Source organism: Bos taurus, chromosome 2, assembly GCF_002263795.3.
Source record: "Bos taurus isolate L1 Dominette 01449 registration number 42190680 breed Hereford chromosome 2, ARS-UCD2.0, whole genome shotgun sequence".
Taxonomy (NCBI): domain Eukaryota; kingdom Metazoa; phylum Chordata; class Mammalia; order Artiodactyla; family Bovidae; genus Bos; species Bos taurus.
The window spans coordinates 61,775,002-61,800,650 of record NC_037329.1 but is presented as its reverse complement, the minus strand read 5'-3'; the positions used below and the strand labels follow the sequence as shown (position 1 = coordinate 61,800,650).

At 39.3% G+C, this 25,649-nt stretch overlaps 1 protein-coding gene across 14 annotated transcripts in view; it reads left to right on the top strand.

The window, feature by feature from the left end:
* Nucleotides 1–909: 909 nt before the first annotated feature.
* The window catches only part of R3HDM1 (R3H domain containing 1), a 163,256-nt gene continuing 138,516 nt past the window's right edge, over nt 910–25,649 (top strand). For 13 of the 14 annotated variants that reach the window (XM_024980908.2, XM_024980906.2, XM_010802110.4 and 10 more), the window contains exon 1: nt 910–1,074. The gene's annotated coding sequence lies outside the window, so the exon portion shown is untranslated. Of the gene's footprint in view, nt 1,075–1,841; nt 1,985–25,649 lie in introns of all 14 variants that reach the window. The other variant, XM_059878531.1, reaches the window with a different exon arrangement.

Here is a 25,649-nt window from a genome sequence, read left to right as displayed (position 1 = left end):
GGCCTGTGTCCGTCCCAAAGCGGAAATGACTTCAAAGGGACAAACTGAAAGTAATAGAATGCAAATAGCAGGAATCTAAAACCCCTACCACGTTGCGAGAAAATACTCTTCCCCGACTCGCTTTTCTAACCCTTCTCGCTCTTCTATTAGGGTGGCGAAAAGGCTTCACGTCAGCCCTGGGGTTATTTCCCAGCCCCAAACTCCAAATCATTCAGAAATATATTCTTTTTCATTGGCCGATGAGGCGGCGTGGGTACCTCCCATGAACTACAATTCCCGTCAGACTCCGCGGGAAGCAAACTGAGGAAAGGATATGGGCGGGGACAAAGCACTTTGGGAGCTGTAGTCGGCTGCAAGCCGAAAAGGGCAATCACCCCGCCTTTTCCCATTGAGGCTGGAGAAACCAGGTGTTGGTCTTAGAGCCCGTTACCGCTGAGAGGAGGAGCCAAATCCTTCAGCAGCATTCCCCACCTCCAACCACATGGAGGACGAGAATTTTCCTTTCCTCCTATAAAACAGTATAAATACTCTTGAGGAAATATAGTTGTCTTTCCAATACATTCAGGTCAGTAAAAATTCCCAGAACTCCCCCAACCTCAGGTTCCAACTCGTGGGAAAAGGTGGCTCTTTCTCGAGTGGGCAAAATGGCTGTCCTCCTAGGTTTATTATTGGTTGTCCTTTGCGTCCTTCAAGGGCGGATACTTATAGCCGATTGGCTCTTTTTCCCTTGAGGGTGGAGAAAGATTTGGCACGGCTCTCCCGCGGCCCGGGAGGAGATGAAGGGGTGGAGAGAAGGCCGTTTGTTGAGGTGTGATTGGATACTCCTCCTGCCACTCCAAGGATGTACATCCTATGATTTGTCGACTGCTCTCAAAGAGAACGAGGAGGCGGGGCTAGTGCGTGGTGGGAAGGGGCGGGATTCTGCCAGCCGCGGCTGCCGCTGGAGCCGGTGTCCGGGCTGGTGATGGGGTTAATTCCCTTTCGTAAGACTCCTACTTGCACCCACCCAGCCCCGCCGTCGCCCCGCCGCGCCGCGCTCCAACCGCCGCCTCCTCCTCCTCCTCAGTAACGCGGGTAAGAGATGCCCTCCCCTCCCCCCCTTCAGCTCCCCGGGAATAACGCGCCTCCCTCCCCTCCCCCGCCCGCCAGCCGGTAGCGCTAACGGAGAAGGAGGCAGTCAGGGGAGAGATGTGGTGTGTGAGGAGGTGGCCTTCCCCGCCGAGCGGTGGACGCTCCAGCCAGGGCCCCGCCGAGGTGCTGCTGCTGCCAGCCCCGCTGGGAGGTCGGGTTCTGAGGGAGCCCCGGCTCGTCTGGCCCGCCGCTGCGCCTGCAGCTGCATCTAGTACCTTGCGCCCACCGCCGCCACCCGGGGGCCATGTGAAAAGCAAACCCCTCGAGGCCTAGCGGAGGAGACGGGGGAAAGGTTCCCGAGTCCCTGCTATGGCTGCTGCTGCTGTTCTTGCACCCCCAGGGACTGGGGAACCAGCCACAGCAGGCCTGCCCGGAGCGGGTGCCGTGCGGGGCTCTGCTCTCCTGGGTGGCTGGCGCCCGTGCTCCAGGATCCTCGGCCCACCCCGCGGCCGCTGCCCCCTGGCCTTGCACCCTGAAAATTTTTAGAAAGGAAATAAGACATTCCGACTGGTTGATGAAATGTTAGTGGTACATTTTGCGTGTGGTAACAGAAAAAGCACAGTGGGAATATTGGAAAGAAAGTTGAATGACTGTCAATGCCACAGACCTCGGGGATCAGATTTACACCCATCAGGGTTGAGCCTTCGGCTCTGCCCCCCAGGTCCCTGTGTGTTTGAAGTTTTTTGTCGTTCTCTTTTTTTTGTTGCTAGGTGCAGAGGAGAGTGCCTCTGTTCTTTGAGCTTGCTTTTATGCAGAAACAAACTGTTGAGGCTCTCAAGGTCCCGTGTATAATTGGGATAGCAGGTCAACTAAGTAAAAGGCGAAGAGGTGTTTGCTCAAATAGGAAGGCTTAGTAAGTAGCAGATGGTTTTTATAATATGATTTTCCAGAGTAGAAAAAAAAAGTGTGTGTGTGTGTATATGTGGTTATATGTATATGAATATATATGCATGTATATGTAAGTATATATATCTCTCGAGATTATGGTTTGCATAACTGTAATCTGAAGAAACTGCTTTTAGCCTAAATGTCATTGATTACAAGAACTTTTGAATAACAAAAAGATGGTTCAAGTCGAACTCTGCAGCCCACCTACTTGTTAATATTTGAAACAGTAAACCCTGTGCCATATTTTAGTAGGATACCAGTATGACTAGGTTAATTGGACACACGACTTGACAAAATTTGGTACCTTTGGCCGTACTTGAGAGGGATTTCTTTTTCCTCACATGTTGATTGAGTGCTCATCTTTTCAGTCCTTGCTTTTTTGTCTGGGTGAATATGTCCTTAAATACTGGATTCTGTAGTTTTTTGTGGACATGTTTGTAATCACAGGTGAAACCGTAGGCCCACTTCTGAGGCTTACTTGGAACCAGCATAAACTAGGGTTCTGAAGAAATACTTGAGTTTTGACTGTGTTGGACCATTTTCTTCAGGATCTGAGAAGACTATACTGGCTTAGTGATCTTCCATAATCCATAACTAATATACCTAGGTATAGAATTGACTTGTATTCATAGATTCAGTATCTGAAAGAAATTTGGTTGTGTGTTAGAATTAAGAAATGAACCATGTAACCCTGAAAGGTAAGTTCGCTCAGCTCCCCACAAAAAGTACCCAGAGCATACATTACTCAGCCCAGCATTTTCTAAAACTTGTTGGTTAATTGATAAATATATAATGCTTTCAGATCTCATGTGCCTTATGTACAGAAAGGGCCGATGAAAATATAGGCAGCTTCTTCTGTATTCTCTTACTAGCTACAGGACCCCTCTATGACCCTCATAGTTTCCTCATCTATAAAATGGGAATAGTTATGCTCAGCTCAAAGAGTTGTGAAGATTTTAGAGATGAAGTATTTAAAACCCCTAGTCACCTAACACTTAGTATGTATGTTAAACATTAACTATTGTTACCGACAGGCATATTGAAAGAATGAGTTGGTTTCTTAAATGCCTATGGGTGTTGTTGGAGCCTCAGGACATGTTCTATTAGTGAGGAGTTCTGTGGAGGTTTTCATTTATATTGTAACTTAAAGTACAATTTTTAATTAGCCATTTTCAAAGTGGAAGATGTGAGAAATTGGTTATCAGGCACAGAAGAGTTATTATTTTATAGATGATTTTTTGATTTTGCATTAAAGTGTAAGTGTTGAGTTTCAAATGGATTATCTGGAGTAAAAGTATGTGTCAGGTTATTTAAGTGATAAATAATTATAATACCTCTAAAGTGTTATTGAGCTGTTATGTTTTCAAGATCAAGTTTATGTACTCGCTATCCATATTCACCCGGGGCAGGCAGCTATTGAACTTTTTATAGTGTTAGTAAGATTAAGTGAGTTATTTGAATTTGTTATGGCCATAGATTGACTACTGTTTTGTTGCTGCTTTGAATTCTCATTATTTATCAGTTCTTAAGTGTTTCTTTTCTGTGTAACAACATTCCAGACACACTGTTCCTTTCTCCTCCCAGGAACTTTTGAAAATGTACTGGGTCTTCACACATAATGGTGTCCTTGGAGTGTGTACAGTGAGACAAATTTAAGGTTAGCTTGAAAACAGATTTTTTATGGAGTCTTCTGACAGTAGTGTCTGGCCAGGGTTCAGGGCAGCTCTACCTGATGCTGAATACGAGCTGAAGTATATAGTGTGACACGCCTGCCAGGTTATTGAACCCATATTGCTGGGTGCTCCTTTGAGGGACCTTACATGGCGGTAGCAGTAGAAAATATTGTAAAATTGAAATAAGCTTTTAAAAATACTATGCATAAGACAAGAATTGTTGAGTAACGAAAGATTCTCTAGTACTAGCACTTTAGAATACCTAATTATACCTATTTCAGTTAATGTTAAGTTCTAATTCCTCAAAAATAAAGAAAGAAGTACTAAGAGTTGATAGCAGGTTTTGTGGGTGTTTTTCCATTCTTGAAAATGTTACAGTAATAAACACTTTAAGACTGATGGGTTTATATTATATTGTTGCTGCTTGGATTAGAAAATCTCACAATTACCACTTTCATGGTCTATTATAAATATGTTCAGTAGTCCGTACGTCAAAAGAGGTGTGGTTACAAATGGTAGCGAACTTTTCAGATAGCACTTGCTGCTCCAAACCACAGAATCAGTACACTGTTTAGTCATATCCACATACAATGATGATACCTTACTGCTTATCACTTAAGATAAATAAACTAAGATGGTTATCATAAAGAGAAGGGAGTGTGTCCATTCTTCTCAGAATAATAGTCTTTTTCTAAAAAAGTAAAATCTTCCACTTGATCCATGTGAATTCTGATAATGTGTACTAATATTACAGACATGGGCAAAGAAATAATAAAATCAAACAGTTTTATTAAGTTAACTTTGCTTTCCAAATAAGTATATGTTATATAATTAAACAGATTTGCTTATACCTGGTAAGCATGTGTATTTTTTTCAGGATTTATTTCAATTAGTTATTGACTGATGGTTGAACTAAGAGATGAGTTATTTAATCCTGGCTCAAGACTAGTTCTCTACCTTATTTTCCAAAAATTTGTTTTTTTGTTCCCAGATTTTATTCTTTATTGCCTCTTCTTTCTTCCATAGTTAACACATACTTATTAAGTTAAAATTTTTTTGTATGAGTTTTGCAAGCCTACACTTGATAATCTTTGTTATTCTCTCTTTGCCCTCTGAATTGTAGATTAGTGACTTTTTTCTTAGTTTCTACCTGTAAGCTCCTTTCTCCAAGCAAATTGTGAGGTTTTTGTTCCTCCTCTTTTCATAAATGCTAGCTCACATAACACGTTTAAATGATTGTTCTTGTAAGCCTGCTTGACTAACGTTTTCATCCACAATTCCCTAAAACTACTTTCTCTCCAAAAGAAATTAAATGTGGAGCATAAACTCCATTTGTTTTTAATTCTTGACATTTTTTTCTTAAAAGTCAATAATTTGATATTATTTGATATTGTCTTAAGAGTTTAAAGACTATAATTTGACTTCTGCCAACTTTAGCTTAATCAGTGACAGATATAAATTACTTTTGTGGACTAGATGTGCAGTTAATGTCACTAACCTGCCTTCTACATGAAAGAAGTTCCATGCTAGTATAAAATAACACGTTATAGTCTGAGTTAGAGGTCTAACTATCTGCAGATTTACTTTGTTGTCTTGGCCCTCACTGAAGAGGGAGGCTGTGGGATTTAATTTTTTTTTTTAAGGTTTAATGTTGGGGGGGAAATCTGTGTGTATGTGTGTGTGTATGTATATATATGCAAAGAAGCAGTTTAAGTAACCATAAGGCCTTCATGTTAAAAATCCTCTTGGGTAAAAATAAGTATCTTTTTCACTGGAAACAACCCAGACACCCTTAAGTGAGTGAACGGTTAAACAACCAGTGCTGTCTCTATACCATGGAATGCTATGCAGCAATAAAAAGGAACAAACTGTTGTACACAGCAACTTGGATATATCTTAAAGGAATTATGCCAAATGAAAAACCAATCTTGAAATGGAACTACCATGTGGTTCCATATTTTTATATATATATATATATGTATATATATACATATATATATATATGTATATATATACATATATATATATATATATGCTGCTGCTAAGTCACTTCAGTCGTGTCTGACTCTGGGCGACCCCGTAGATGGCAGCCCACTAGGCTCCCCTGTCCCTGGGATTCTCCAGGCAAGAACATTGGAGAGGGTTGCCATTTCCTTCTCCAATGCATGAAAGTGAAAAGTGAAAGTGAAGTCGCTTAGTCATGTCCGACTCTTAGCAACCCCATGGACTGCAGCCCACCAGGCTCCTCCATCCATGGGATTCTCCAGGCAAAAATACTGGAGTGGGGTGCCATTGCCTTCTCCGATATATATATATATATATATATATATATTTTTTTTTTTTAATGTATATATAGCATTTTCAAAGTGACGAAAGGTGGATGGGTTGGCAATTGCCAAGCATTGCTGGGTGGGAGGAGCAGGGTGATTGTGATTGTAAAGGGTTAACATGAGAGATCTTTGTGGTAATTGAACAGCTCTGTACCTTGATTGTGGTGGCGGTTATGTAAATCTATATACATATGATAAAATTACATAAAAACACACAGTGTGTGTAAAATCATTAAAATCTGAATCAAATTGTGGATTATATCAGTGTCATTACCTGGTTTTGATATTGAACTACACTTACACAGTCATTCCTTGGTATCCACTGGGGATTGGTTCTAGGACTGCCCTTGAATACCGAAATTCACAGATGCTCAAGTCCCTTGTATTAAATGGAATAGTATTTGCATATAAACCTACATATATACTCCCATATACTTTAATCTACCTCTAAATTACTTATAATATCAAATACTTTGTAAGTTGTTGTAAATACAATACAAATACTATATAAATAGTTGCCAGTGCATGGCAAGTTCAAGTTTTACCTTTGGAACTTTCTGAAATTTTTTTCCTAAATGTTTTCTGTCTGAGGTTGGTTGGATCCAGAGATATGAAACATGTGGATAAGGAGGGCCAATTGTATAATGTTATCATTGGGAAAAACTGGATGAAGAAGAGTACATGGCTGGTTGCTGTACTATTTTTTTACGACTGAAGTTATCATCATTTTAAAATTATTAAGTCAATTACAAAAAATATCCAGTACTTATATATGTGTCCCTGTATAGTATTGGGAGGCAGAAGCATCTGTTTTTTAAAAGTTATTCTCTGCAGAATATCAATTCATATATTTCTTATTATTCATTTATTTATACTTTCTTGTTCACATGCATCTGCACGCAGTAGAAATACTTCTACATTAGACGTATCCAACATGTAGTTTCTGTTTTCATTTTATATGCTTTGTTTTCTGTAAATGCCAGTTCATTCTTCTTTTTAAATTTTTTATTTTTTAGGCTGTGCTTTGTGGCATGAAGGATCTTAGCACTCACAGTAAGATGAGTGGGATTGACTAAGGGATTGACCCTTGCCTCCTGCATTGGGAGCATGGAGTCTTTTAAACTTTTCTTTCTTTCTTTATGGCTGTGCTGGGTCTTGCTGTGCGCTGGCTTTCTCTAGTTGCAGTGAGCAGGGGCTGCTGTTTGTTGCAGTGCACAGGCTTCTCAGTGCTGGGGCTTCTCTTGTTGTGGAGCACAGGCTCTAGGCGCGTGGGTTCAGTAGTTGTGGCGCAAAGACTTAGTTGCTCCACTGCATGTGAGATGTTTCTGGAACAGGGATCAAACCCATGTTGCCTGTATTGGTAGGCATGTTCTTAACCACTAGACCACCAGGGACGTCCCCATTCTTCTTTTTTTCAGGCTTGCTGCACTTTTTCTTTCCAACCTTGCTTCATATAAACTGGAAGGAATCTGATATTGGTCATCTATATTATTTTGTTCATTTTCCAGTTGCTATAAAAGAATTTTGGTTTTGTCAAGAGAGGCTGTACATTCATTATTCAACTGCTAAGTCACCTCAGTCGTGTCCGACTCTGTGTGACCCCATAGACGGCAGCCCACCAGGCTGCCCCGTCCCTGGGATTCTCCAGGCAAGAACACTGGAGTGGGTTGCCATTTCCTTCTCCAATGCATGAAAGTGAAGTCGCTCAGTCGTGTCCGACTCTTAGCGGCCCCATGGACTGCAGCCCACCAGGCTCCTCTGTCCATGGGATTTTCCAGGCAAGAGTACTGGAGTGGGGTGCCATTGCCTTCTAGATAGTTGCATTTTAAGTTGTTGAAATCTGTAAAACAAGAGATTTTGTTCCTTGTAAAGACAACAAATGAGATATAATTTGAGGGAAGAAAGTTATATTTAGTTACACTGTGTTTATTGTGTGACCATGAACCTTTTAGTACAAAAGTATTAAATGTTTTAAAGCAATGCAGGAGGAATGTGAGGAGGTCAAAAATAAAAGTCATAGGTCACCAACTTGGAGAGGATACACTTTGTGTGATATGCATGATCTTGATCCATTTTGAGTTAATTGTTGTGTATGGTGTGAGGAAGAGATCCAAATGCATTCTTCTACATGTGGATATCCTTTTTTTTTTTGTCTCAGCATTATTTGTTGTTCTTTCCCCATTGAATTGTCTTAACACATTTGTTGACCATAAATGTAGGAGACTTGTTCTCATTTCTATTCCATTGATTTATTTGTCTGTCATTATTCTAGTAGTCCCACACTGTAGCTTTGGAAAAAGTTTCGAAATTAGAACATGTGAGTCCTCTAACTCTGTTATTCTTTTCCAGGATTGCTTTGGCTATTCTGAATGCTGACCACTTTCTTTGAAGAAACCAGCTTGATTTTGATAAGATTGTATCAAATAGGTCAATTTGGGGAGTATTGTCATGTTAACAATATTGAGAGGATTTCTTTAATATTTAGTGATTCATTTTAAAAGGATAATAAGTTTATTGCTTGTAATATAAATACAGTTGAACCTCCATATCTGCTGGTCTGCATACATAGGTCAGCCGGCAGTGGATTGAAAACTAGTGCTTAAAAAAAAATCCAGAAAGTTCCAAAAATGAAATAGTTTGTCATGTTTGGATGACTATATAGCATTTATATTATATTTATGATGGTTTACATAGTATTTGCTTTGCATTAGGTATTGTAAGTAATCTAGAGATGATTTCAAGTTTAGGGAAGGATGTGCAAAGGTTATATGCAAATACTGTGCCATTATATATGAAGGACTTGAGCATTTGTGGATTTGGGAACCAGAGGGTGACTCTGGAACAAATACCCCATGGATATTGAGAGACAGCTGTAATGTATTTTGTTAAAAATATATTTGCAAAATAAAAATGAGAAGAAAGGCATTGTTCTACTTTTTTGCAAAACTCCATAACGTATGGCTTATAAGAAAATATCTATTCTCGTATCTATTTTTCCATTCACTCTGACATTATATGTGATTTTGATAGAAGTATAAGACATGGCCTCATACAGATATGTAGAGGAAAGGGGAAGGATCTCATGGAACGCTTTGAAAGCATCTTGATCTGCAGTGGTCATTGGACCACACTTTAAGAATAGCTTGTCCAGTGGAAAGAAGTATCTTTGGAGACTCAGAAACTTGGTTGAAAATCACCAGTCTGCCACTTAACAGCTCATGTGGTTTTTGAGCAAGTTACTTAGCCTCTCAGTCTTCCTTCACCTTTTTTTTTTCCCCTTCACCTTTTAAATGAGGGTTTTTATAAGGAGGAAACATGATCATGCCTGTAAATTTGTGTATGTGTTAGTTGCTCTGCAACTCCATGGACTGCAGCTCACCAATCTCCTCTGTCCATGGGGATTCTCCAGGCAAAAATTCTGGAGTGTGTTGCCATGCCCTCCCCCAGGGGATCTTCCCAACCCAGGGATCGAACCCATGTCTCCCACATTACAGGAGGATTCTTTACCATCTGAGCCACCAGGGAAGCCTAACTTTTGGGTGTATAAAAACCACCAAAGGCTTGAGGCTTGTCTTTTTTCATTTATATTTGTCAACCTCTGTTATATAGGATTGGCTTCCCTGGTGGCTCAGAGGGTAAAGCGTCTGCCTGCAATGCAGGAGACCTGGGTTCCATCCCTGGGTCAGGAAGATCCCCTGGAGAAGGAAATGGCAACCCACTCCAGTATTCTTGCCTGGAGAATCCCATGGACGGAGGAGCCTGGTAGGCTACAGTCCAGGGGGTCGCAAAGAGTTGGACACAACTGAGCAACTTCACTTTCTTTTTCTTTCTTTTCCCAGGTGGCTCTGGTAAATAATCCGCCTGTCAGTGCAGGATACGCAGGAAACACTGGGTGGGGAAGAACCCCTGGAGTAGGAAATGGCAACGCGCTGCAGTATTCTTGCCTGAAAAATTCCACAGACAGAGGAGCCTGGAGGGTTATAGTCCATAGGGTTGCAAAGAGTCGAACATGACTGAATGACTGAGCACACTCATACACGCACATTCTATAGGATTTGCTAATTTTTTTTCCCACTGAAAGTGTACATACCATAGCATGGTAACTTTCATGTAAATTTGGTTCATTGTAATAGTAGTATTTATTTTAAAAGCTGAACTTTGTTCATATAATTTTCTACTTAACTACAAATTACAATGGCAAACAAGTAAGGATGAGAAAGGGCCAACAAAAGTAAAGAAATTATTCAGAAATCGGGGTAAACTGATGTCTCCTTTAAGGCAGTTTGTTACCTTACTCCAATCCTGCTATTAACTTTTGGAAGACAGAAGGAAATTGCAAAAATTCTGCCTTAGAGAATGGTTCTTTAGTGTGTATTTTCCCAGTAAAAATTAATTAGGTTAAAATATAAGTGATTTCAAATCCTCAGTGATTGTATAAATACTGAACCAAATATCCAATCGACATTGCTGCAGTTTTGTTTTTTTTTTTTTTTCAACAAAGCAGGTTGAAAAACAGAATGAGGTGTGGGGTCCAATTTGGATATGGTGGTCAGAAGGCCTCTTGACATAACTGATAATGTGAGGGAAGAACATTCTAAGTAGGAGGAACAGAAAGTACAAGGGCCATGGCATGGGGGCATACTTGGGTGGAGATGGAAATTGCACTTGTTTACTGAAGTTCAGCGGTGTTCTCTCAAATTCAGGATTTAAAGGAGCAAGAACATTGGAACACTTTGAAGTGTGGCTCTGGGGCTGTCATCTACGCATATTTATTAGCTAAGTGAATCATTTCCTCTGTCAGATCAGATCAGATCAGATCAGTCGCTCAGTCATGTCCAACTCTTTGCGACCCCATGAATCGCAGCACGCCAGGCCTCCCTGTCCATCACCAGCTCCCAGAGTTCACTGAGACTTACATCCATTGAGTCAGTGATGCCATCCAGCCATCTCATCCTCTGTCGTCCCCTTCTCCTCTTGCCCCCAATCCCTCCCAGCATCAGAGTCTTTTCCAGTGAATTTTTAAAGCCTAAACCCAAGTCTTTAATCTGTACTTGTTAAAGGTTTCTTGTCTTTTCGGTGCTAAAACAAGAGATCTGGTAGTTTTTCTTAGAATTACCTACATTTACATACTGTTTGAGCCGCTCAGTTGCTACGTTGTGGCCAACTCTTTTGAGACCCTATGGACTGTAGCCTACCAGGCTCTTCTGTCCATGGAATTTTCCAGGCAAGAATACTGGAGCGGGTTGCCATTTCCACCTCCAGGAGATTTTTCCAACCCAGAGATTGAACCCATGGCTCCTGTTTGGCCAGCAGGTTCTTTACCACTGAGCCACCTGGGAAGCTTCACAAGATAAATTGTTCTCTTGGGATGTTGAGAAGTCATCTGGTCCAACCTTAGTAGTTCTCAAGGACTGGTCCAGTTACCTAAATAGCTTTTCATAGTTAGCTGCTTTTCCTTACTTTCTTCTTTCAAAGGATATTAGAATTGAGGAGATAGCCGACTCATGCCTTTTTGAGCAGGCTTTTGTGGGGAACGTACATGAGAGGGAAATCAAGCCGATAGTGATTTAGCCTTTTCTGGAACTATTCTAATGACAGGAGTGCATTCTCAAGGGACTTGTCTCTTCTACATATAGTGTATGTGTATAGGGGGTGGTGTAGGGAAGGAAGGCATAGTCAGAGGAGAGAAGATCCAACTGGTCCCAAACACAATCGAAAAGTTACCATAAAGGTGTCTCAGTGTCAATGACACCAGTCGCCTCTCTCCATCCCCCACATCCTCAGAGAGTAAAAATGTTGGCAGGGATGAGAGACTTATTTGCTCAGGCATAAGACCCTCTTGTTTGGCCGTGTTGTCTAAAATGAGAGAAATGGTGGAGGACTAATCCTACAGATGTCCTGAGTACGTACTTGGCTCCTTTGTATTCCCCCTGGCTGTTTAGCACCATCCTTAGACTTGCTGGGTTATAGTCCTTGTTGTTACTGGCGGAGGAGCTCCAGCTAGTCCTCAGAGCTCATTAGATCTTGTCAGAGAACCAGGCACCTAGACCATGATGGTGTCTTTATGATGTTAGGTTTTGTTTTATTCAAGGTGGTATGATCACAGGAAATGAAAGTCTTAGAGACAGTTTTTACATCTATTTTTAGAACATTCTGGTAACAGTCAAGTCGATTTGAGAAAAATGATGCTCACTTCTAAATGTTTTTACACAGGTAATATTGCCAACATCTGTTCAAATCAAAAACATTTCATGTCTATTCAGTACACTCAACAGATTGTAAACTAGTTAAACTTTAAAAGAATCAAAACAATGTAAACACAAAAAAATCAAACAGTAAAGTGGATCTATAATTGATTATCATGCCTTTGTCTACTGTTATCAGAATTGATGAGTCCCTTGAAGACACTTCATTTCAGTCGCTCAGTCATGTCCGACTCTTTGCGACCCCATGAACTGCAGCACGCCAGGCCTCCCTGTCCATTACCAACTCCCGGAGTTTACCCAAACTCATGTCCATTGAGTCGGTGATGCCATCCAACCATCTTATCCTCTGTCGTCCCCTTGTCCTCCTGCCTTCAATCTTTCCCAGCATCAGGGTTTTTTCAAATGAGTTAGCTTTTTGCATCAGGTGGCCAAAGTATTGGAGTTTCAGCTTCAACATCGGTCCTTCCAATGAACACCCAGGACTGATCTCCTTTAGGATGGATTGGTTGGATCTCCTTGCAGTCCAAGGGACTCCAGAGTCTTCTCCAACACCGCAGTTCAAAAGCATCAATTCTTCTGCACTCAGCTTTCTTTATAGTCCAACTCTCACATCCATACATGACCACTGGAAAAACCACAGCCTTGACTAGACGGACCTTTTTTGGCAAAGTAACATCTCTGCTTTTGAATATGCTATCTAGGTTGGTCATAACTTTCCTTCCAAGGAGTAAGCGTCTTTTAATTTCATGGCTGCAGTCACCATCTGCAGTGATTTTTGGAGCCCAAAAAACTAAAGTCAGCCACTGTTTCCACAAGTAGAATGTTATAAGCATCAAAAGTCAAATAGATTTTTTTTTAAACTTCCATCAATTTGTCAGTATCATGCAAGTTTGTTTTGTTACACATTAAAAGCATAGATTTCCTTAAAAATATTTTTTCCAGTTTTCCTGAGGTTTCTAATTTTCCTTTTTTTCTGATGAACAAATAATACTGTACCATCAGTTTATCCTCAGTGTTATTCAATGTCTGTTTCATGGAGGCCTCTCTCAGATTTTGTCTTGCATTCTGTGTCCTGCTCTCAGCCTAGGACTTGCCTTCACTGCCTTCTTAGCTTGAATCAACTGTTTGCTGGATCCTGTAAATCCTTCCTCTCTCTTGATTTTCACACTCATTTTACTAGACAGTAGCCTGAAGTGTTTTCTCAAGAAAGATTGCTTAGAAAGTAAAGCTGTCTGGCCCTTATATGGCTGAAGTCTCTATCCTGCCATCATACCTGATTGGCAGTATAGAATGAGAAGTTCAAAGTCGTTTCTGTCTTGTACTTAGACATATCACTAGTGTCTTCTATACTGATGAAATTTTCTAAGCATACAAAAATTTGATGGATGACTCACTTAATAACTACAGTTATTAACATTTCGTTCCTTTAACTTTATCCTGTATCAATCTGTCTTATTTTTTGATGCATTTCAAAATACATTGCAAGGATCGGTATACTTCAGTCCTGAACGCTTGGGCATGCATATGGGTAACTAGAGTTCAGTGTTCAGTTACTCTTTTTTTTTTTTGACCGCCATGCTTTTTATGAGTGTTAATTTTCTTGTTAGTGAATGCTAATTTTGAAATTTAATTCAAGTTATAAAAGCGTAAAGTGGTTTTTAAGCATAATATTCAAGCTCTATTTTACATGTGAAAATTATTTCGTGGTTTTTCTGAAAGCACAACTTTTCAGTTGTAAAACCCAATGATAAAACAAGCGAGTTTAAGAGGATTGACGTAAATCCTGCATTGTAGGCAGACACTTTACTGTCTGAGCCACCAGGGAGGTCCTATATCTACTTTACTTGCATCTAATACTGATAATTTTAGAAAGGACCTATTTATCTTTGCTCATGTCATTTTTTTTTGTTTGTTTTGGTGTATGTGGCATTTGTCATTAAGCTTACAGAAATGCTAGTAAGGGATAATTGATGTTCTTATTAAACTAAGATCACAGAAAGGGCTATAATTGAATTGCTTTTGTCCTTAAAGACATATCTTTGAAAAGCTCATGATTTATCAGGAATCCACCTGAATCAAAATTTCCATATTGTAAATGGCTGCTGCTTCCATTCCTTTTTCTCCTTATCCTACTTGTCCTTCTCTTCTTTCCCCTAGTCTTTGGACAGGTTAAAGAGAGATAGGGTTACTGGAACTATGATAAAGTAGGAACAGTGGTGTCTGGTGGTCTTTTCCAAGGATTATGTGAGATTGACACCTTCTAAATGCAAAATAGAGAACCAAGTGAAAGTTGGTGGTCAGATAACCATTAATTGAATTGCTTTTACATATCCTATTGTAAAATTGGAATACATGCATTTTTGTCCTGCCCTCATTTCTCTTACAGCTTTTCACCTGGCATCCTATATTTCAGACATACAAAATTATTTACCCAAAATTAACATGGCCCAGCCAGGACTCTACTGCAAGTTCAGCTTTATACTGTATCAAGTATAAAGGAATTAATAGGTCAATTAATGTGCCTATTTTTTAGCCCCAGAATAGTATAAGGGCATTTATTGGGGAAGATTTCAAAATAGATAGCTAGCTAGCTTGTCAGAATTATTGCTATCAAACTCCATACTTTGTTGTTCTAGACTTTATGTTACTCCTAGAATTGCCAGTTGCTTAAAACTACTTACTTACATACTTAGAAGACCTTCTGTCTTGACTCAAATGCTGGTATTATAACTAGCACTTGAAAATATTTTTCCAGTTTTCCTGGGGTTTCTAATTTTCATTTTTTTCTGATGAACAAATAATAATGTACCATCAATATATCTTCAGTGTTATTCAGCGTCTGTTTCATGGAGGCCTCTCAGATTCTTTCTTGAATTCTGTTTCGTGCTCTCAGCCTGGGACTTGCCTTCACTGCCTTCCTAGCTTGAATCAAGTGTTTACTGGATCCTTTAGGTCCTTCCTTTCTTGATTTTCACACTCATTTTACTAGACAGTAGCCTGAAGTGTTTTCTCAAGAAAGATTCCTCAGGAAGTAAAGCTGTCTAGCCCTTACATGCCTAAAGTCTCTAGCCTACCATCGTACCTGATTGGTAGTATAGAATGCAAAGTTACTGTATTATATTGTAATTATTGTTTTATATTGTAAGTGACCCTGAGCTACTCAGAGTGTGCTAATTATAAATTGAAATGTTAGCATAAGTTGTCCATGTAATAACAAAAATAATTTTATTTAGTAAAGAGGGTTTTTTTTGTTTCTACCCTGCAAGAGTTTTTCCTTTCAGCGTTAAATGAGATTTAATGGTAAGGAAATAGACCCTATAATAAATATGAAAGTGTACCTGCATCTCTTTTTAACTTGATAACTTGTTCTAACGCCAAATTTTCATTCTTCACACAGTAGACAAAGTCAGTGAGTCATAGTTAAGTAATGTCCTACTTATTTTGTAAACCAGGATGTATTTGTTAAATAAAGTAAGTTTTGTGAAGTAGAATATTTTCATAGCTACTTTGTTGTTAACATTGCTTGGTATTCATTCCATGAGTAATTTTCTTTGTTATCTAGGTTGTTTTTGTTTATACCTGAAATAGTCTTTCTGAACTAAAATTTAGCCAAACTGGAGGAAATTCAGTATATGTCATATTGAAGTGAAGTGTTAAGATTTGTCATATTTAGGATCACAGCAAATTTGTTCTGACAGTAGCCAGACATCAGTCATTTGCGTGAATTTTCCACTAATCTAGGTTAGCAATATTTACAAATCATCACCATGATAGGAGGAGTAGGTAAGAATTGATATGAACGGCGTTTGCAGAAATTGAAGCTTGAGGAACATCAGAATGTGGCTCTACAGGTGTATTATGATACTAAAGGTAATGAGTTTGACTTGGCTTTCATGAGCCAGACTTTGAATTCAGGTCAGTCAGATGCTTTTGATGAAGCAGTGTTAACAAATTTATACAAAAAAAAAAAAAAACATTTATACAAAAAGATTTGAAAATGTGGTGTGGGCTCTTTAAAGAGTTAATATAAAACCTGGCATATAAATCACATTGAAATTTATTGGCCAATGTTGACTTTTTTATACTGATATTTTAAAGTAACTTTATTGAAATACAGTTCACAAACCATAAAATCCACTGACTTAAAATTTACAGTTCACTGAGTTCAAAAAGTTATGCAACTATCACCATAATCTAGTTTTAGAACATTATCATCACTTCATAAAGAAACCCCATATCCATTAGCAATCATTCTCCTAGCCCCAGACAACCATTAATCTATTTTCCGTCTCTATAGATTTGCCTCTTCTGGAAATTTCATATACATGAAATCATACAGTATGTCATTTTTTGTGACTGTCTTTCACTTAAGCATAAAGTTTTTAAGGTCCATCCATGTGGTAGTAAGTAAGAATCAGTATTTTGTTCCTTTTTGTGGCTGAATAATATGCCACAATATGAGTAATACCACATTTTTTTAAATCAGTTCATCAGTTAAGGGCCATTTGAGTTGTTTCTACTTCTGGGCAATTATAAATCAGATCAGATCAGTCGCTCAGTCGTGTCCGACTCTTTGTGACCCCATGAATCACAGCACGCCAGGCCTCCCTGTCCATCACCAACTCCCGGAGTTCACTCAGACTCATGTCCATCCAGTCAGTGATGCCATCCAGCCATCTCATCCTCTGTTGTCCCCTTCTCCTCTTGCCCCCAATCCCTCCCAGCATCAGAGTCTTTTCCAACGAGTCAACTCTTCGAATCAGGTGGCCAAAGTACTGGAGTTTCAGCTTTAGCATCATTCCTTCCAAAGAAATCCCAGGGCTGATCTCCTTCAGAATGGACTGGTTGGATCTCCTTGCAGTCCAAGGGACTCTCAAGAGTCTTCTCCAACACTACAGTTCAAAAGCATCAATTCTTCGGCGCTCAGCCTGCTTCACAGTCCAATTCTCACATCCATACATGACCACAGGAAAAACCATAGCCTTGACTAGACGAACCTTTGTTGGCAAAGTAATGTCTCTGCTTTTGAATATGCTATCTAGGTTGGTCATAATTTTCCTTCCAAAGGAGTAAGCGTCTTTTAATTTCACTGCTATAAACATTCTTGTCCAAGTGTTTGTGTAGACATATGTTTTCATTTCCCTTGGGTGTGTGCCCACCAGTGGAATTGCTGGGTCAGATAGTAATTCTTAAACCATTTGAGGAACTGATCAACCGTTTTCCAAAGTAGCTGTAGCATTTTGCATTCCCAGCAGCAATATAAAAGGATTTCTATCTTTTCCACATGCTCACCAGTTCTTACTATTGTCTGTCTTTTTGATCATAGCCATCCTAGTAGATGTGAAGTAGATTTTTCATTGTGTTTTAGATCTGCATTTCTCTAAGGATTAAAGGTGTTGAGAATTTTCTCATGTGCTTTTTATGTGCTTTAATTTTATGTAAACTTTGATATCTAAATGTTTGTGTAGCTCTTAAGTGCTCTACTGTTGATGAGTACTTAGGTTACATATTCCATATGAAATACCAGTATGTGTACAAACACATTAAAGGCTTAGCTCTAAGACATTGGAGGATTGAAATGATACTGATTCTTGAGTGTTTTCCAAACTTAACTGATAAATAGGTAGTTACCAGTTTGCCTGGGACAGTCCCAGTTTATGCCTGTTGTCTGACTTAATTGTAAAAGTGCCATCTTTCACTCTGAAGTATGCCCTGTCTTGGACAATAAATCATATGGCCAACCTACTGACAGTTACCTTAGAGTGTTTCGGAGTGGGTAGCCATTCCCTACTCCAGAGGATCTTCTGACCCAAGGATCGAACCTGGGTCTCCTGCATTGCAGGCATATTCTTTACTGTCTGAGCCTCCAGGGAAGCCCAAATATACACTTGCTGTCTACTAAGTTAGAATCTCCATAAAGGGGGCCTAGAAGTATGTTTTTAGCAATTTCAAGGTCAAGCACAGTTGTAATGTATTATTCTAGCACAATGCTTGTGTTGCTGTATGACCCCTAGCCCGTTATCTTTATTTTAGTGAGATAGTGAGTCCCAAGTTAAAATTCAAGAAAAATAATCTAATCTCATAGCCTACTACCACCCATCTATTTAAAGTGGTGATAGGGTAGGAGTATTAACATACACATTGGACTGTCTTGTAGGGGCAAGAGAGTATAGGACAGTAAGTAAAGTGAAATAATTTACTGGAAATAGGATGATCTCAGGACTGAGCTCCAGCAAGAGGCAATGAGCAAGGCTCAGCTTCTCAATAGTATTTTCCTTTGAGTTCAGTTCAGTTCAGTTGCTCACTTCTGTCCAACTCTTTGCAACCCCGTGAACCACAGCACGCCAGGCCTCCCTGTCCTTCACCAACTCCCAGAGTCCATCCAAACCCATGTCCATTGAGTTGGTGATGCCATCCAACCATCTCATCCTCTGTCGTCCCCTTCTTCTCCTGCCCTCAATCTTTCCCAGCATCAGGGTCTTTTCAAATGAGCCAGCTCTTCGCATCAGGTGGCCAAAGTATCGGAGTTTCAGCTTCAACATCAGTCCTTCCAACGAACACCCAGGACTGTTCTCCTTTGGAATGGACTGGTTGGATCTCCTTGCAGTCCAAGGGACTCTCAAGAGTCTTCTCCAATACCACAGTTCAAAAGCATCAATTCTTCTGCACTCAGCTTTCTTTATAGTCCAATTCTCACATCCATACATGACTACTGGAAAAACCATAGCCTTGACTAGACAGACCTTTGTTGACTAAGTAATGTCTGCTTTTTAATATGCTGTCTAGGTTTGTCATAACTTTCCTTCCAAGGAGTAAGCGTCTTTTAATTTCATGGCTGCAGTCAACTATCTGCAGTGATTTTGGAGCCCCCAAAAATAAAGTCTGCCACTCTTTGCACTGTTTCCCCATCTATTTGCCATGAAGTGATGGGACTGGATGCCATGATCTTAGTTTTCTGAATGTTGAGCTTTAAAAGCCAACTTTTTCACTCTCCTCTTTCACTTTCATCAAGAGGCTCTTTAGTTCTTCTTCACTTTCTGCCATAAGGGTGGTGTCATCTGCCTATCTGAGGTTGTTGATATTTCTCCCGGCAATCTTAATTCCAGCCTGTGCTTCTTCCAGCCCAGCGTTTCTTATAATGTACTCTGCATATAAGTTAAATAATCAGGGTGACAATATACATCCTTGACGTAGTCCTTTTCCTATTTGGAACCAGTCTGTTGTTCCATGTCCAGTTCTAACTATTGCTTTCTGACCTGCATACAGGTTTCTCAAGAGACAGGTCTGGTGATCTGGTATTTCCATGTCTTTCAGAATTTTCCACAGTTTATTGTGATCAACACAGTCAAAGGCTTTGGCATAGTCAATAGTTAGGTGAGAGTAAGAGAATTCATGAAGTTGTTCTTCGTACCTGAGAACTAACAGCAAGAATTAATGGGGATAGAGGGAGGCAGAAGTACTTTCAGACTTTGAGGCCATGTTAGAGGGAAGATAGAATGTGATACTGTTCGTTTATTTATTTGCGTGTCAGTAGAATTTGATAATATTTGCACATAAGGTTGTTTGTAAGTTAGGCACTTCTAAGATATCTACATAACAGGTGACAGAGATGGCCCTCTGGGTTTTAAGATAAATATTTTTTGTTAACTGTATAGTATTTGTCTTCAAGGTGAGAGTTAACACATTTGACTCAAATTAAAGCACATTCACCTTAAGAATGGGCTTCCTTGGTAGCTCAGCAGGTAAAGAATCCATCTGCAATGCAGGAGACCCCGGTTTGATTCCAAACATCCGCTGTAGAAGGGATAGGCTACCCATTCCAGTATTCTTGGGCTTCTCTGGTGGCTCTGCTGGTAAAGAATCCTCCTGCAACGCGGGAGACCTGGGTTCAATCCCTGGTTTGGGAAGATCCCTTGGAGAACGGAAAGGCTACCCACTCCAGTATTCTGGCCAGGAGAATTCCATGGACTGTATAGTCCTTAGGGTTACAAAGAGTCAGACACGACTGAGCAACTTTCACTTTCAGCTTAAGAATATCTCCCCCACCCCACCCCCCTTTTTGCAGGAGGGGGAATGTCAAAGATTTTGAGATTTAGAGATTATAAATGTAGAGTGAGGGTAAAATGAGAAGAGTACTTTCCTATTTTCATCTCATTGTTTGCTTTCTTAATTCAGATATACAAATGAAAATACTGTGCTTAAAATACGGAGAAATACACATAAACAGTTCAAGCCAAATTCATAACTCTAAGAGATGGTATGAAAATCTAATAATATACTTTTTTTCAATGTAATAAATCATTACAAATCCACTTGATAAGTTTGTTTAAAAAAACAAAAACACCCCAGCAGGGTACTCTCCCATTGTTCTCCCATGCACTGTATATATATGTATATATATGTGGGGGGGTGTTATTTTCGTATCAGTTATTGCTTGTACTTGGTACTATGTGTAATTCACCACATACTCAACCCTCACCTCCTCTACCACCTGCTGTCCCCCTACACCCGGTCATAGACACTGCCTCAGTTTAAAATTACCTTTATCAGCTTGATTATAATACCTTGTATGCAGTTGAACTTTATAAATGTTTGTATCAATAGATTTAAATATAATTAGGTATCTTAAATTGATTTGAGATAATTATACTTACAGTGCAAGAAAAGTTATTTAGAGAAAGATTTAGAAAAATAAACTTTCTTTTCAAAAAATTCAGATGTATTCCACTTCAAGTTAAAATTCTATCAAAACTTTGACTTGAATAAAATTTCTTTCCTTTATGTCTCAGATGAGAAGTGATGACAGTCTGATAGCTGAGAGATAACTTTATGAAATGAACTGATGACTCAATCCTGATGTCTGCGTCCCAGTGAATACCAAATCCCAGTCTCAGCACTGGCATCAGCTGATTTGATCGTTAGCACTGAACTGTCCTCATCCTTCTTGATACTCTCTCATATTTTTCCTGTAGGCGGAGGCATGTCTTAAGAACTATTTAAGGAACTTGTGTTTCTACTAGAACTTGTGTTTAACTAGAACTTGTGTTTCTAGTTAAGAGAATTGGTTTTCAAAGCTATGCTAATTAACATTTTCCTGTTTTGAATTCTACCGTAGAAGGAACTGGTAGTGTAATTTCTATGGATAAAGAATGTTGGTTTAGTCGCTAAGCTGTTTCGGAGCCCATCAGGCTCCTGTGTCCGTGGAATTTTCCAGGCAAGAATACTGGAGGGGGTTGCCATTTCCTTCTCCAGGGGATCTTCTGGACCCAGGAATTGAACCCAGGTCTCTTGCATTGCAGGTGGATTCCTTAGGGAAGACCTAAGGATAAAGAATATTAACCCCCCCAAAAATGTTTTGTAGTATGCTCTTGTTTTATCAAGCCTTATTAAATTACCTCACGGAAGAACTTTTTCACAGAGCCTGCCATCTTCTCACCCATTTTGTTTCACAGTAAATGCATCACGCTGTCTTACTTCACAGAGGCCAGTGTCCTGACCTTAGTTTCTAGATCACCCACATGGTCTCATTTTTATGCTTTTTCTGATATGTGGGGGTGGTTAAAAGAAGATGTAGAACTAAGCATGTTTAACCTTTTTAAAAACTTAAAAGTTTTTTAAAACCTTAAAAACCTTTTAAAATCTTTTTAATCAATTCCTGTTTTGACTTGGTGATTGTAATCCTTGTATAACTGTCTTTTGTATGTCTAGACTTGAATTTACAATTGGCTTTTCTCCTTTCTCTTTAAGCCCCTTGCTATCTCCTGCCCTTATTTTCATAAATGACTTTTTCTCCTATCTTTGTGAAGATATTGAGGCTATTTATAACAGTTGGAGGGTCACTGATTTATCCATGGGTAATTTAAAAACCTCTCCGAGTACTCACTCTTTTTGTCTTCTACCAGTCTCAAGTGAAGGAATGTCCCTCCCTTTTGTTCAAACCTAGTCCATTTCTCTTTAGAATGTGTTGATCCCTAACTGTATACCAGGGACTGTGATAGGATTTCTAGGGGACACAATAGTGACTAAGAATTCTTACTTGCCCTAAAACTTACTGACCTGTGCTTGTGATCCCAGTTCCTGCCCCTTCCATTATTCTTATCCTTGTCATTTGTGCATTTTTCTTTATATTTCTAGCATTAGAGAAATTTTAAGTGGAAAGGGAGAAGATTGCTTTCCCTCAAGGAGATAAGAAGAGGGAGAGTCATTCAAATTATACCTTTTCTTTCTTCCCATTTGGGAAGATTTCAGAAAGGAGTATGTTAACCTCTCTCAGGCCGTCAGGTATGTGGTGGCAGGAAAAGAGGCTGAAGCTGTCTGTGGTAAGGATTCTTGTATCTGATTTATTAATCCCAACCTCTCAACAAGTTTAAATCCAGTAATTCCTTATTTCATTTGTATGAGCTATATATGGGTGTGAAGTTTACATATATTTCTACTCCATTTATATACCAATACATTCCTCTTGAAATCTGATACTAATGTATAGTTTAAAGTGCTGTTTACTTTTATGAGTTTGTGTGTTCAGTCCTAAATTTAGGGCAAAAACCAGCTTGATCCTGTTGGTGGGTGAAAAGTGGTTTTTATTGTAGTAAAAAAAACACATAACACAAAATTTACCATCTTAACCACTTTTGTGTACAGTTCAGTGATGTTAAGTATGTTCACATTGTGAAACCAGTGTCCAGAACTCTGGCAGAACCAAAGCTGTATAATTAAATACTCTTCATTCCCTTCTTCCCCAGATTTTGGCAATAAGCATTCTGTTTTGTCTCTATGAATTTGATTATGCTAGGTATCTCATCGGAGAAAGCAATGGCACCCCACTCCAGTACTCTTGCCTGGAAAACCCCTTGGGCGTAGGAACCTGGTAGGCTTCAGTCCATGGGGTTGCGAAGAGTAGGACACGACTGAGTGACTTCCCTTTCACTTTTTACTTTCATGCACTGGAGAAGGAAATGGCAACCCACTCCAGTACTCTTGCCTGGAAAATCCCGTGGATGGAGGAGCCTGGTAGGCTTCAGTCCATGGGGTTGCAAAGAGTCGGACATGACTGAGCGACTTCACTTTCACTTTTCACTTTCATGCATTGGAGAAGGAAATGGCAACCCACTCCAGTGTTTTTGCCTGGAGAATCCCAGAGACGGGGGAGCCTGGTGGGCTGCCATCTATAGGGTCACACAGAGTCAGACACGACTGAAGCGATTCAGCAGCAGCAGGTATCTCAGTATTTTTCTCTTTGTGACTGGCTTATTTCACTTAGCATAAGGTCCTCAAGGTTTGTCCTATTTTAGCATGTGTCAGAATTTGCTTTTTTACGGCTAAACAATAATATGTTTTCTCTATATACCACATTTTGTTTACTTGTTCATCTCTTGATGGGCATTTGGGTTGTTTCCCTCCTTTGGCTGTTGTGAATAATACTGCTGTGAACATGGGTGTACAAATGTCTATTTTCAGACCTCGATTTCAGTTCTTTTGGGTGTGTGACCTAGAAGTGGAATTACTAGATTATATAGTACAGACATACCTTGCTTTATTGCACTTCACAGACACAGCGTTTTGTTTTTTGTTTTTTTACAAATTGAAGGTTTGCAACAACCCTTCATCAGGTGAGTCTGCCAGCACCATTTTTCCAACATTTGCTCATTTTGTGTCATATTCTGGTAATTTTCCAAATATTTCAAACTTTTTCATTATTATGTTACAGTGATCTTTGAAGTTACTACTACAACTGGGTAAAGGGTCAGATGAGAGTTGGCATGTTTTAGCAGCAAATGATCTTTTAATTAAGATATATACATGGTTTTTTAGACCTAATGCTATTGCACACTTAATTGACTATTTGTGACTTTTATTGTTTTAGTTGCTAAGTTGTGTCTGACTCTTATGGGACTCTCTGAACTGTAGCCTGGTAGGCTCCTCTGTCCATGGGTTTTTCTGGCAAGAATACTGGAGTGGCTTGCCATTTCCTTCCACAAGGGATCTTGCCTACTCAGGTATCCAACCTGCATCTCCTGCCTTGCAGGCAGAAACTTTACTACTGAGCCACTGGCAAAGTCCTTCTAGACTCTGGTATAGTGTAAATATGACTTGTGTTCTAGGTGACCAAAAGGTCTTTTTGACTCGCTTTGTTGTAGTTATATGGATCTGAAACTGCAGATATGCATGTAATTAAATTCTTAAGTTTTTGTGGAATAACCGTACTATAAATGGTGCCTGTACCATTTTACATTTCCACCAATGATGCACAGGGGTTCTAGTTTCTCCACATTCTCACCAACTCTGTTATTTTCTGCTGTCTTAATAGTAAGAATCATAATAAATGTTGGATGTTATCTCTTTCTTGTTTGTATTTGTATTTTCCTTGGGATCATCAAGGCCGAGCATCTTTGCATGTGCTTCTTTAGCCATTTGTATATTTAATTTGGAGAAATTTCTGATCCTTTTCCCATTTTTTAGCACAGTTGTTTGGTTTTTTGATTGTTGTGTTAAAGGTGTGTTTTTTAATCATGGCTTTCTTGGGCTTCAGTTTTAAATAATTCTTTTTGAAAATGAGACTTTATTATTATTTAATGACACAAAATATTAAAATGTGCTATACATGTAGCTAGAAGCCTAAATATTGGGCCCTTCATAAAGTAATAATATAATGAGGCATATTAGTATTTTTTTTTCTTAGCACAATTGAAGCTGTTTATCATAGTAAAATTAAATACTGTGTAGCTTCAAGCTGTTTCCAGAAGTTTACATTGGATATGAAAAAATACACATTATATGTGGTTTTCAGATTAGCTAATGTTCAGTCAGTTCTTAATAAATCAATCTAAGAGTGTAATTACAAGGTTTTTTATTCTCAGTTAAAATTCTGCCTTAATAGATATTTAAGAAGCATTATAAACTTTTATAATTTGAACTTTTCAAGTTTACCACTCAGTCATATTAAGGTTAAAATGTAAAGCATGGGGAGGGCGGTGGGAGGGGGGTTCAGGATGGGGAACACGTGTACACCCGTGGCGGATTCATGTTGATGTATGGCAAAACCAATACAATATTGTAAAGTAAAAAATAAATAAATAAATGGAAAAAAAAGTAAAGCATCTAAGAAATGCTGATACTGAAATTTAGATACCTGTGTCAGTTGGCTATTTTATAATTATCTAAGTTTGTACATCTGGGATAAATTCAGTATTTTTTAAAAACCGTTTTAAATTTTGTTTCTGGCCTTCAAAACTTTGTCTTTAACATGCCATATGTTAAGCTTTTGTAGTTGAGAAGAATTAATTTTCACCAGCATACAATGGGCTTCCCTGGGCTTCCCACGCTCAGATGGTAAAGCGTCTGCTTGCAGTACAGGAGACCTAGGTTCGATCCCTGGGTTGGCAGGATCTCCTGGAGAAAGGAATGGCAACCCACTCCAGTAT